Source organism: Neolamprologus brichardi, chromosome 5, assembly GCF_056152115.1.
Source record: "Neolamprologus brichardi isolate AB-2024 chromosome 5, ASM5615211v1, whole genome shotgun sequence".
NCBI lineage: Eukaryota > Metazoa > Chordata > Actinopteri > Cichliformes > Cichlidae > Neolamprologus > Neolamprologus brichardi.
The window spans coordinates 23,696,840-23,711,208 of NC_142108.1; the positions used below are offsets into that span (position 1 = coordinate 23,696,840).

Sequence of the window (14,369 nt, forward strand, 5' to 3'; positions counted from 1 at the left end):
CTTCATATGCAAAAAAAAATATTGAGCTAGCTTACGCGGTTCCGGTTCTACTGGGATTTAAAAATAGTTAGCAAAACGGAGCATGCCGCTCTAACCAGCTTAAGGGTTAATAATAACAATGTATTGAATAATGACTTTAAAAAATAATATAAAATAGTGTGCAAATACTGATAACAGTGCAAATGTTTGCAATATAAGAAATAAATGAAAAATGTAAACATCTATGTTTAATGAACTTTGCAGTGTTGCTCTGTGGTGCAGCTACGACACCGTAGCAAAGTTTACACACTATGTCTACTTGATCCACGTCTGACTCCGCGAACCCATAATGTTTCCACACCACTGAAGTTTTTTTTTTACCTCTCTTTTCAGCCAACGGCAGTCACTATCCTCTCCAAATAACTTCTGCTTAGCTTTCCGAGCTTCCTCGGGTCCTCTTAATTGTTGTGACGCGTGTTCGAAATGCAGAGAGGTGCGCTCAATTTTCTCCACGGAGCTGCGCGAGAGTAAAGCACGAGGGAGGTGCTAATAATCGGCTCAGTCATTTTTAATGATCGTTGAAAGCCCAGATCGTAATCGAGATTAAAATTCGATTAATTGAGCAGCCCTACTGCTGGGCATTGTAGTCCCCGATTTTATGAAGGGAAATTAGACTCTAGAAGGTTGCGGCATTGGGCCTGCTATAATCATATTTAAGTCAAATAGCATAAAGCAAACTATTTTTTTATTAACTAAAGTATTATTTTAAAAACCACATGTAGTTTAATGTCATTGCTTTTTCCAAAGCATTTGAAAATAAGGATTATGAACAAGTTAACCACTTGGAAATGAGACCTGTGAATCATATTTGATCTCAGAATTGTCAGTGTGCTTATATGTGGAGAAAATGCAAATACTGAATCATTGATGACGTTTCAACCATTTCAAGAAAGCAAATCCTTTAGTGAGTTAAACAGCTCCAGTAACACTTCATTTGGATGAGAGTCAGTTTTATAACACTGTCACGCCAAGGAGTAAAAATCACAACTTCAGTAAAAAGACAAAGATGATGTCATGATAGATGCACTGGCACGACATCCAATTTAGTGAAAGCGTTTTACCTTCTGACAGATTCAATACATTTAAAGTTAAGCTACGCAGCCATTGTACATATCCAGATCTTAGTGCATGTGACAGAACAGAAACAACTTCCTCAACATTACAAATAACTAAGAAAAGAATGTATGTGCATACTTAGATAATCATAGATGACAGAAAAGTGCATGAAAATGGGAAACAGCAATGTAAAGGAGGTGTAAATTTCTTGTTATAGTTGAAAGGCTGCCCAAAAAAGAAATAAAAATGAAACAAGTCTAAATGGAAGTCAAAAAGACATCTTGTGGAGGCTTTTCCTTTTTTAAAACTTCTGTGTTACATTCCTTTATCCCTGCACACCTGTCACCCATGAATATTGATGCAAGAGCATGCCGTTTCCAAATATCAAACAACCCTCTACTGCTCACTCATTTTGCAGCCTTATGTGACAGAACTCATATGCAAACACAAACAAGTGCACATGCGTGCACACACTCACAAGCACACCACGGGGTATGTGAACAACAAAGACTGCATTTGAAATGTAAAAAACACAGAAAACACTTGCATGCAAAAATGTCTTGACCCAGACAGAGCTGTATTGTTACAATATTGTCATAATATGCCACTTACTATATAGGGTCTGTTGACTAAAAATATAAAATCAGAACAAGTTGAAACACCCTAGGAATTTAATAGTCCAGGCTTGTGTATCAACAGTTTTTTCCTTTTTACAGCTGGCAGTAACAACTTAGGAAGTATGTTATAGTTTGTGCATACTGGTAGGGCTTTGCTTTTAAACTTTCAAATGGTATGATCTGTATCAAGTGTGTATTATGTAGAGGCATAATTTATTTATACGTTAATTATCCACGTAATAGACACAATGGCATAATCGTTACAGCCTTTAAATCTGTCACACTGTATTTTTGATCAAAACATTGAAAGTCAAGTTGGAAGACCAGTAAGACAATAGACTCACATTTAATAGAAGACATAAGGTTTGTAGGGATCACAGACACGTTCAATTAACGATTGTGCAGGAGCATTACTAAATAATGATGAATAAACACCAGAAACCAGACTGCCAACATTTCTTTCATGTTTATCTGAGTCATACTGATTCAGATAAAGAAAGTAAAGGGTCACACACTGGACACTAAATCAAAGCATGTTTAAAAGGGTTTCAATGAAAATTTTATCCAATGGCCTTACAAGATGAATGCTGAAAAGAAAAAAAAGTTATAACATTGACCTGGCGTTTATTTTTATTCTTTATAATTTTTCTTTTTTATATATGTAAAATGGCTAAAGTCAACAGTAGGCTAATGAGATAAATTAGGTGACGCAACTTTTATATTACAAGAAATTTCTGTCCTTAGACCTACTGAGGGGTCGACTAAATAAAAGACAAGAGAAAGACCTGGTACGGACTTACTACAGCATTTTGCCTCGATATTACTTAGTATGATGTTGATTTATGTCTATTTTCTCACAAGTCATTTTGATTTCCTTTGAGTTTGATGCAGCGCAGACTAAGAACATCTGTGAGCCGATTCCATGGTCTTTAGCATAAGACAGCATGCAACAACTCAACAACAAGCAAGTTTTATTTTGGCCTGTCATGAAGTTACACCAAGTTAACCAAAGCCAGAATGCTATCGGTCAACAGATGCACAGGATATCCAATATCTGACAATATGAAAATACATTTGCACTTTTTTTACACAGTAAAATTAATTCAGTGCACAACCTAGCTGTTTCAAAAGTAGGTGCAGGAAGATTCATAGACTGACATCAGCCACACACATTTGAGGATCTGATTTTGATTCTATTATCAGCCAATTACAGGACACCTGAATCAATATACCTGACACCAATCCTTTGAACTGGCTTGAGACATCTCTTATTAATATTCAGATATTGGTTTCACCCATTTCAACCAGACTTTCACTGATATAGTCAACTTAACACTAGACTTAATAATTAGGAATGTGCTCAACAAGTCAACTAGACATTTAAACTTTGCCAAACTCTGTTCCTCGAATATCTGGATCACAGGACTATGTTTGAATAGTAGTCCCTAATAATAGTCCCATTGTTACTCTTCTGGGGAGACTAACTTACACTGTTAAGGCAAAGAGTGAAGACTGTTCATTTATAGGAAACATAAAATAATTTAAAATAAATTGGAAATCTAGGTTCCATGTGAGTGTAGCGTGGACATGAGCGATTGTCTCAATGTGTTTCTATTTAGTATTGATGCAGGCTGAATGTGAGTGTGTGTGTATGGGTGTATAAGTCCAATGGCTGTCTGTATGTGTGTGCGCCTGTGTTCTCTATGAAAATGCAAATATTAAAATACATAAATTATATATTAAAAATTATATATAAACATTTTTGTCCAAACTCTAATGTAATGACTTTATTTGAAGTCATTTTTAACCAAATATAACAAATATGACAAAAAAAAAAAGTTTACATTTTAGGCCACTGTAAAAACGTCTCCTTTAGCTTTTAGAAATTGTAGCCAAACATTAACTGAGAAATTAATCAATAAAAGACAATAGATTTTTTTCCTCCTCCCACTCAGTAACTACTCTTTTTCCAGTAACGGTTTTACCTGTGAAATTATCTCTATAAAGAAACGGCTCTAGGATTTTCATTTTACAACCTTAAAAAGTGGGTGTTAGGGCAGACTTATTCTGAAGCAACAGACAGAAATCCTACCAGGCCATCTCAGTGGAGAGACCCGTTCTTTCTTCAGTGACCTTATTCCCGTCACTCAGTCACTTGCCCTTGCACAAAAGAGCAGAAGAGCCATACTGTTGCTGAGTCTGAGAATCATCAGGAGACAACTCGCTAGAGGGATGAAGAGGAGCAGCCGGCTGTGCTAAATCAGAACCAAATTTCAGCCCCGTTTTCCCAAATGTGTGTGTGTGTGTGTGCTAGCTTGCACAAAGAGCGGAGCGCGCCTTAAAAATGGAACACAGCTCCTCCTCACTCCATCCCTGCTTCAGCTGTTCCGACGCTTCCATGAGGGAACAAACAAAGCAGCGGACAATGGTGTCAGAGGGAGCCCTGTTTAGATTCATCTTTCTCGGTTAATTACTTATCACCTCTAAATCTCAAACCCTGCTGCTGATGCTGATGACACAGTTTTCATCTTTCCTTGTGCCAAGTATCCAGCCTACCTAATCTGATATAGTGTTGTGGCATTGACATGAGCCACACATCAGAGCGCACCATTGTGTGCTATATTTAAGGTCACAAGTGAATCCCGCCTACCTTTAATGCTACACCAAACTCTCATGTGAATGCATAGCTGCCTTCTCACCCAAATACAAAATGCAAAGTGGGATAATCGAGAGAAGACAGTGTTGCATTTCCTCTGAGGTGCTGACTCACACTAACTGAGATGCATATCGTACAATCAGTTGATCAGTTTAAATCTAATTTCTTCTGTCTCCATCCACAGAAGTGATAAACTGAAACACTAGCACATAAACTGCCCCTTAAACAACAATAAATAAGCACACCAGGAGAAAGCTGAACATAATGAAGAAATCTAACTTAGCCTGTCATTTCTTCATAACTATAATAACATAATATTTATAATCACAAGCTTTAAAACAATAATAAGAGTTTAATAAGGAACATGTTATGACTAAAACAGTGACTACAAACTGTGGACAGCTGATCAATTTTATGGTTGGTTTAATTTAAATGGTTCAACTGAGTGATTGATGGTTTACTAAACCATCAATACAGGTTTACTGTAAACATCTCAGAGTGCAACAAAGATATCTGACGGCACCATATGCCTCAATGGTGTGAAACACTTCTTCAAGGAGATTAGATACAAAACATAGAACCATGTAATGTGTATTACAATTGAAATGTTTTAAATTACTTGACATCCTTGCATTTTTCCTTTTAGGTGCCAACATAGTACATGCAACCTTTGGTTGATCATGCAAATGATCAACCAAAGGCCAAAGGCCAAAGACCAAATGTCACAATAAAAGTGTCCAATGCCTTTGTTCCAGCACAACTGGATTACTTTCATGTGATCATCTTCAGCAAAAGAAGTAAAAAATGTTACAAGTTGCTTGAAATTCAGCTGCACATTGTGAACTGTAGAAAAATAATGAAAACTATATGTGTGGCAGCCACGATGTTCCTGTCAAGAAAGAGGTCAGTGTATGTTTTGTTTTTTTGTTTGTTTTTTTAAGTTTAATGACAAATGTGTTCATGACAATATCGCAAAATGTACTGTTTGAAAGATTATTTTCTCAGATTAGTCAACATTAAAGTTATTTTTAAGTATAGAGAATTGACAATGAATCTCCTAAACAGAGCTTGTACATTAAAATACTCAACATTGGTTACATTTTTGTTAAACCAGCATTTAAAAGTATATGTTTATTAAACAAGATCATTTATAGTAAGAGAGATTGTAGGTTTCACATGAATCATTGTATAAGGTTTACATATCCGGACATTAAGGTGACCTTCCAAATTTTCTTTCTATGAACTACAATTTCAGTTGTAAGGAAGAAATTGTTTGTTACACTTGATGTTTAAGTACAAAAGTAATTACATTGTATGTATATTTTAAAGCAAAAACAGTAGAAAGATGGACTTTGTTACTTTGACGCCACCCATTTTGACTAAAGAAAACAATGAGCGATGAACATTTTTACCATGTCCATGTCAGCGGTTTATAAAACTAGATGTGAGAAGACGGCGGCGCTTCCGAATGTCAAACCACAATCACAAGTTTTTAGCCAATGAACATACCCCAGATAATCCTCCTTTCTGAAACACAGATTTATAATGCTGACTTTTTAAAATTCAACAGGATCCAAAGTGAGTGACTGAGACCATGTTTTGCTCACAGTGTTCAGAACAGAAAGCCGATTTCCAATAGATCTCTATCAATGTTTCATCACAAGCTTCTAAATCGTTATGTGGAGAAACTTGATGAGGGAGGGACGAAGATGTTAACTTATACCCCCCGACTGAGTTTACTGATGTTGTGGAATAGGGCTGTTCGATATAACGATATATATCGGATGACGATATAAAAACATCTATCGTTTCATTTTACACTATCATTTGTTTCATGGTGTCGCAAAATAAACTGTTCATGGCAATATTTTTTCATCGTTTTGATGGTCACTGTAGTGGCTATATTAATTTCTTAAAGTTCTCTCATTCTGTTATATTTAATATAACCACACTACGGACGGACAAGCGCCTGTTTTTATGCGTTGTCGTTAGCAACAACGACGGTAAAACCATCGGGTGTCCGCTTGTTTATTTTCCACATAAACCTTTCACAATAAAGCTCAAGATGCTGTTGAGACTTCTCAAAATAAACTGAATCACGTGAAAGAGTAAGCAGAGAGTTTACGGATGAGAAGCAAAAAAGAGCTGTCAGGTGCTAAAAAATAAACCTTAGACTCAAACGTTAGAACAGGCTTTTCCCCACAGCATGCCGTGTAATAAATACTCACAAAGGAAACGGCGGCCATTACAACTTATGTCTAAAAATGTATTGTTTCATGCATCTGTTAAAACACTCGATTCCAGGTACACGACGCCGAGCTGGAAACGCTTCACGCAAGTCGAGCTGCCCGAGATTCACAGAATTTACAGAAAATGTTAAAATTTTGTGATTTATATCGTTATCAGGACGATAGATGTTTTATATCGGGATATGAGATTTTGGTCATATCGCACAGCCCTATTGTGGAATGTAATCCTGGCATTATTCCTGACTTCACACCACAAGATTTATATCATTATGTTATCAACAATAACACACATTATATTGGACGAGATATGAAGGCCTACAAAAGTTTTAATGCTTATCAGTATTTTGTGGCAAGATGGGTAACAAACCCAAGTCACTGGACTTTGCCTGGAACTGTAATCACTGGATCAAGTGGGCCACAGTCACTGCTCAGGTATTTTCCTGATTTTTATTACATTTTGATGTTGACACACTGACATGTTGAATGTTGGTTGGGGATATCCGTATTTTCATCACTAAGCGCTGCTGTAAGCTCCAGTTCGCTGCTATTGATTGATTTTTCTGTTACAGAAAAAATTTTTTGAAGTAGATCTAAAGTGGGGAGACTCGAACTTAGCAAATAAACTCTTGTGATATGAGAATGTAATCAAACTGTTGATCAGAGGGAAAGTAGTTTAAGTTTAAGTTTTAGGACCCTCGTTTCTAATGTTAGCTGGCGTGACGTTAGCTTGTAACGTTATGTCCCTACTGCAACACGCCTGAATAAAATTAGTAGGTCATAAGTAGACCTCTATAGAACTTGACTGCATGCTGAGGTGGCAACCCCTTACCCTACCTACTCAAGTAAATTTAAATAAATGTAAGTAAATGTGTTGGGAAAAATATACTTCTAAAAGTACTTGTATTGCACCAATGGTCATTCACTTATGAGCTGCTTTAACATGAATCAAACGGCTGAATTTTATTCAGATGTGTTGCAGTAGGGACACATGTAAAAGTTCCAAGACACTGGCCCTCGAGGAATGAAGTTTTAGACGCGTCTTTGCTTCTGGGTTTAAAAAGCAATTTCCATCTTTTATACCATCTATGGTTTAACAGCACACAGGATGAATACCCAAGGCCAGGGTTGGCATTAACGTAACTCTTCATACAAAGAAAGGGAAGAAAGTTGCTTTCTACAGCTTGAGTTTGACTAACATCAACAGACATCTATACAGTATGACGGAAGGGCATTTGAAATTGTATGGTTTTTTTTCCTTTACAAGTCAAACCACCTTTAAAAAAATATTATAATTAGTTGTTTACTGTTCAGGCTGACCTTGAACACAAAACCTCCTACCAAAATATAATTATTAAGAAACTGCATAAATTGTATTAAATTATATGTTAGACAGAGAGTTGTGTTGGTGAGATCAATATTAGTTCCAAGGTGGAGTTTGTGCCTAATGAAGTAACCAATGACTGTATCTGCACCAACTCTAAGTTTATTCTTATAATAACTATTTCACAGAACTTGATACTGTGTAAATAAAAGTTAAACAGGTTAAACAGTACTGTTTAAATAAATGTTTACTTTTAAAATAAATAAATTTAAAGTTTAAATAAATATAAATAAAAAACATAATACAATGATTTATAAATTATTTAAACCCGATATTTAATAGATAACAGCTCAAAGACATCATATCAAATGTTCTAACTGAGAAACATTTTTGAAAATGCATCCTAATTTGAGGTCAGCAACACTTCAGAAAAGTTAGAAGAAGCAAATGTTTTTTGCTACTGTGTTACATCACCTCTGTTAACCATATTCCCTTTGAAAAATGATATAGTTTTAAAAGCGAGTATTTCATTCTTGATTGATACAGGATTTCAGCAGATAAACAGTTTGTGCCATCACTGTCATATTTTTCATTTCATAAAAATCTAACTGTTTTTATTGTGAGCCAGATCTGAGGAGCGTACTATGAAGCGAGATTAATGGATAGCAATGACAAACTTAAAGTTTGAGTTTTGTGTGTCACAAAGGAGTTTAACTTTGCTATATGATTAGGGTAACTTATGCTGAACAAATAACCGGCGCAGGTTATATCCAGAGTTTCGGTTTAATAATTGACTAGATGCACCACATTTTTACTGATTCTTTTATTTATAGCATGTTTTAAGTGCAATTCAGCTTGTTTGCAGGGCAAATACATTTTATATGTGGAAGTTCTTAAGCTGCATGTCTGTGAAGATTCTCAGTCATCCAGGTCATCGTAGTCTACGTAGTCTAAAGAAATCCAGATGCTTTTCTTTCTAAGCTTTTTAAGCTGTAACTTACTAAAATCACAAAAATAGCCAAGCTGTAAAGTTAGAGCAGCTCAAACTGTTTATCATATTGTCATTTGGAATGTGCATGTATTTGTTGATATGGAAAATGTATACATATTTTTATATTTGATTCTAACCTGCTGCCAAGCCACTTTTATATTGCTAGAATTGGAGCTACAAAACAAAGAAAACATGGTAAGAATGCATATTGTATCAATAAAATTAATTTTACTTTAATCAGCTAATAGTCAGCATATTAATAATAATAATTATTAAACTTTAAATGAATCCAGTTTACAGTTTCAGATATCTTAAGTACAGCTTTTATGTTAGAAATAAACAAAGAGCGTACTGAATGTTATGTTCCAAGGTTAATGATTTTCAGCAGCCTTAATGTAATTGTACTGTTAACTGTAACCGTTTTGCATTCTATTGTTATGTTCACTGTGTTCTTTATCGTTTACAGATTTAGACTTTTTAGATTCACCATTTTATCATCATGAACTGATCACATCTGATTGGAGTAGGCGACACTCATAGGGATCATTTGTGTGCGGAAGAGCGTGAAATGCCCCTTTTTAATGTGAACGTGCCGAGATCCTGAAGCAGAAAGCCTGGCTTAACAGAGAAGAGCGATAACCATTGTTGCGATACCGGTTATCTCTGCCTGGAGTCTTAGTTTTTGTCAAGCCAGTTAATGCAAAAATGAAAAAAAAAAAAAACAAAAAAAAAAAACATACACCTCTGGGCTGCTGACAGTCTGCTGTGGCACGCCCGTTTGCTTTTTTTCTTCTTCCCTTTAACTACAGGTCCAAGCTAATGAATGATTCCGTTTCCATGATTTCCAAAAAAGGATTAGCAATTTTTACTGGTAAGAGAGCAGGCCAGTTTCCACTTTACTTAAGTCCATCCCAACTGAGCCCAAACATGGCGACAGGGGTCCTGGATCTTGTTTATGTATACGTTTTCCTGCATGTTACAGTTGAAACTTGCATTTGTACGTTGAGCAAAAATCCTGTGGTTCTCGGAGATGTTCCTGAGCACATGCACTAGTTTCCGTTTTTAATGCTGCGCTGCCCAAAGGCCAGTAGATCACAAGCATTCAATACTGGTTTTCTGTATTAGACCCTGTGTACAGAAATTTCTCAGAATTTTCTGATAATATGTAAAATAGATTATTTTTTTAAATGCCCCCCCCAAAAAATATATAGTTTTCCCTGTTCCAACATTTTATTAAATGTCTTATTTGCATCAAATTTATTACGAATAAGAATTTACAGTTTCAGTATTTGATCATCTGCTTTTGGTTTATTTTCACACAAACACATATTAAATAATTTACAAATCATTGCAATCTCTCTTTTATTTACATGTTATAAAGACAAAGGTTTTAACTGATACTGTCACAGAGATATTATTTCAAGAAAATGTCAATTTCTGGAGCTTTATTTGGCAGGAAACTCTGAGACCTCTTAGTCTTGTTACACTGAGCTGTTTGTGTCATTTGTCAAACAGATTAAAAACAATATGTTGGAACGCAATCCAATGTAAAATCACTACTAAACAGTTGATTTATAGTTAAACTGACACCACTCTGAATGTGAACAAAAAAAATGAACATTGAAATCTTCAGAATACAGAATGTGTGGCACAGTATTACATTAAACTGTGTAGGTGTGCCTAATAAAGTGGAGAGGGAATGGAAAGGTCACAGATTATCAGTACGTATCTGGATTTATTATTAAATAATACAATGGTTCAGGTTTTTCTGATCACTGAAGTAGATGAACGCACTTTTATTTGGTTTAGATGGAGAAAAAGCTCTTGCAGAATATGTTCAAACACTGAGCATGCAGTTCTCTACAACAGGTGGCTCTTTTAGAGCTTTCCTTGTGAGAACTGTCTGCCTGTTGCCTCAACTAACATTTTTTTAAGTTAATTTTTTTTCTATGACAAAGCAATATCTGTTTAAAGACTGTCAATTTTTTGTCACAAATAAATAAATCTAAAAGTAACCATAAGCAAGGTAATAGTGTGATCTAACAGGAAGGAAAGATGTTCAATACTACTATTCAACTTTCAGTTATTCTGACCTCGGTGCCAACTGATGTCAGCAGCTGTAAAAATTCCCATGGAGTCAACATCCGGCATCGGTATGAGAATAATAGCACAGAAGATTCTTAACTATTTATATAAATTTATGTAATTAAGTTGAGCTTTGTGTACTACAGTGTACACAAATGTACACTGCTTGAACTGTCAGCTGTCTCAACAACTGAGAAAAGAAAAGTTTTTTTTTTTATTCCCTCTGCTTTCTCAATAATGGAGTTAAAGAAACACGGCAATTCTGCAAGTCAAAATTAAAAAGCCTGTCTACTTGTCCACGATAGGTGTACAAGTAGGCAGACAGGCGCAGACAGGCGCATTCAGGCCAGAGTTTTCAAATAGCCTACATGTCTTTTTCCTCCCACAGTCAAAAGACATGCATCCTTTATCTTTTGGCTGTAGCACACCAAAACAAGGCCAACATGCAAATACTGGGTCACCATGCCTCCTGGTGACCAAAGTGAGTCATACTGCAAACCACCAAAGAAAATCCTAAGAATTGAAAAAGCAACTTTTCAGCTTTTACAAACAGACTGAATTAAACCAAATGCATTCCTAGCAACAGATAGGAGCAGTTATTTATGTCAAATACAAAGGACTACTTCCAGCCTTACACCATACTAACTGGTAAGGGAAAACATCCTGTACATATGCTGGACTTGCATTTATAGAAGTCTTTTCTAGTCTTACTGACCACTCAAAGCACTCTACACCACAAGCCACATTCACAACCTTAGTCTTCCAGACTGGACAGTAGAGTCAGAACAGATTGGGTAAAAACAATTTAAGAGTTTCCACTTATCCTACACATAAACATTCTTTGTAACACTATTAATAGGGATTATCTTTTAGTACCCTTTGTCTGTGCACCTGGCCAGGTGAAAATGTAGGGATTTAGGGACAACACTTTCACTTAATGACTCAGTGTGCTTGCATGACTCATTATGTCCCCGAATACACACCTGGCTGTTATAGCTACAAATGTTTCATAAGGGGCTATGAGGCTAACAAACTAGCTTTTATCAAAGCTCTTTGAGGTTTTGGCTATAATGAATGCTAGCAGACGCATAGGCTAGCGCACAGCTAGCATGAATGTTGCAAGGCACTGGATTGCCACAAGTTGGGAGGGCTAGCTAGGAGGGGAAAAAAATAAGTTCCCGGCGAGTAAAAAGCCGACTTGGGGCGAAAAGCACAAAACACACACCGGACACACCGACAGAGAAAAGGATACACTGTGTCCCATTTCATGTTAGCCCCCGTAGCTACCGCGCTAGCTTTCTCCGCTAGCTCTGTAATGTCACTGCATCGCTGTTGTAAATACATTATAACAGCCCTCTCCTTACACGTGTGGAGAGCCTCTAAAACTCCTTCTCGGGGACATCTCTCCACCGAAAAAACCTCCCCAGCGGGCTGCTCACCTGCTCCGGACACCGGACACACGCTCTCACCGGCGAGACATCCCCCCGGTTAGCCCGAAAAACACTGGCGCTTTTTATTTCCAAGGACACAAAATCGCCATGACAGTTTAGAAAAATGCATAAAAAATTAGCAGGCAGAGGAGGGAGGGAAGAGAGAGAGAGGGAGAGAGAGATGAGGAGGGGAGGGGGGAGGAGAGGAGGGGAGGGTAAGGAAGAGAGGAGGAGAGGAGGGAGGAGAGAAGGGAAGAGGGAGGAGGAGGGAGGGAGAATAGAGGAACTCCACGCAATATCTATTTAATCCACATAAAGCTACCAGCTCCGCGGAGTTCATTCAGTCTGGATGCTGGAGTTCTGCACTGCCAGTCTAGACACAGCCACGCGCACGCGCACGCACGTTCACAAAGACAAGCCGCATCCTAAGTCAAAGGGCGCTTCTTACCTAAAATGGCCACTGCAGCAGCCAAAACACAAACAGCATTTTATTTGGTGGAAGTTTAGCAGCAGCGGCGGCGGTGTGGCTGCTGCAGCCAGCCTAACCTTACCACTTTGATCCAGTAGCAGCTCAGCGTTTCACATTTTTCCATTGGCTGCAGCCTAGCGCAGCTGGCTCCATGCATATTTCCATTGGCCCCGCAGCTGTCAAGCAAGCAAAAACGAGCCACTCTCTCCCGGGTTTGTCTGAGAGCTATCGCGGCAGCCCCAGGCAACACCATTGTGTATTGTGTGTATTTTCCTCCCTTCCTGCTGATTCGCATAGATGTGAGCCTCATGCCCACTGCCTCTTGCTTTTTGTAGGTGGTGGTGGTGTTGTGTTGTTGTCCTTACCGCAGATTTGCCGGGAAATCCTTCTCGTACCGGGAGAAGCTTCCCACCGCACCGACCGGCTGCCTCCTGCTGCTGTCATTGAAGGAATGAAAAAAACAAGAGGGGAGCGTTCAGTTTTCAACCCCCCCGATGCAACAAAACGAAGGGGTTTACATTTCTCCTCTGCTGGCTGCATCCACCAATCATGTCGCTTTTTACTCCTCCATCATTACCGGGTTTGAAGGGCGGAAGAAAAGAAATAAGACATTCCACGTCTTTTGCAGATCGGGTTGCGTTTCCCGGATGTTGAGCTTCGTTGCTGGACTTAAATTGCTGTTTGTGAGATGCAGGATGTATCAGATGTTAACTTTTGCCTTTTTAGGGATCTGTTTCGCTAGAAGGCTGATCCGAGTGTGTCTTTTGAGAAGACTTGGAACCTCTCTTTGTTTCCGGCTTCACCTAGAGTGCGCTGACTTTTAGCATCACCAGCCCGTTACCTTCTTCCATTATTCTCCAACTAAACACGCTTTTTATGATACACAATAAACTTTTATAACTTATTATTTTTCATTCATTCCCTGTAGCTGTGAAAACGCTAATTTTGTATGTGTGTGTCAGGAACTTCTGACTTCAAAGAAACGCATCACAAATTTATAGTCACATGTTGACATTTGGGACTTAAAGTTTGACTTTGTTCAAAATATTATGACCCCATCTTAAACTCTTTTTTTCTTTAACTTTCAACCATACTACGCAATCTTCATAACTGATTATCACTGACCCTTTACTTACTCATCCTAGGTGGCTTAAAAGCTAAAAAAAAAAGAAAAAAGAAAGAAAGATTCCCTGTGCTGATTCTGTTATAGTTACTGTGTGTAAGTATGTTTGAGTCCATTATTGTTACAGGTGCACTATAGCATCTACATTTTTATTATTATTTCAAGCAGAGGTGTTGGGGAATAAACTATTTCTATGTATTAACAGTTTACCGCAAACACATTTTTAAACTTACTTTTAAACAAACAATAAAACAATTATCTAGACAAATGTGTTTGTTTTTCCCTTCCTTTTAATAATGAAACCGTATGTATCAAACCAAATTTTGAACATTT

General features: G+C 37.4%; 1 protein-coding gene across 4 annotated transcripts in view; it reads right to left on the reverse strand.

The window, feature by feature from the left end:
- Positions 1 to 13,423, reverse strand: part of chd6 (chromodomain helicase DNA binding protein 6) — a 94,800-nt gene extending 81,377 nt beyond the window's left edge. For 3 of the 4 annotated variants that reach the window (XM_006782992.3, XM_006782991.3, XM_006782989.3), the window contains exon 1: positions 12,454 to 12,583. The gene's annotated coding sequence lies outside the window, so the exon portion shown is untranslated. Of the gene's footprint in view, positions 1 to 12,453; positions 12,584 to 13,278 lie in introns of those variants that run through there. The other variant, XM_006782990.3, reaches the window with a different exon arrangement.
- Between the last annotated feature and the right edge of the window lie 946 nt (positions 13,424 to 14,369).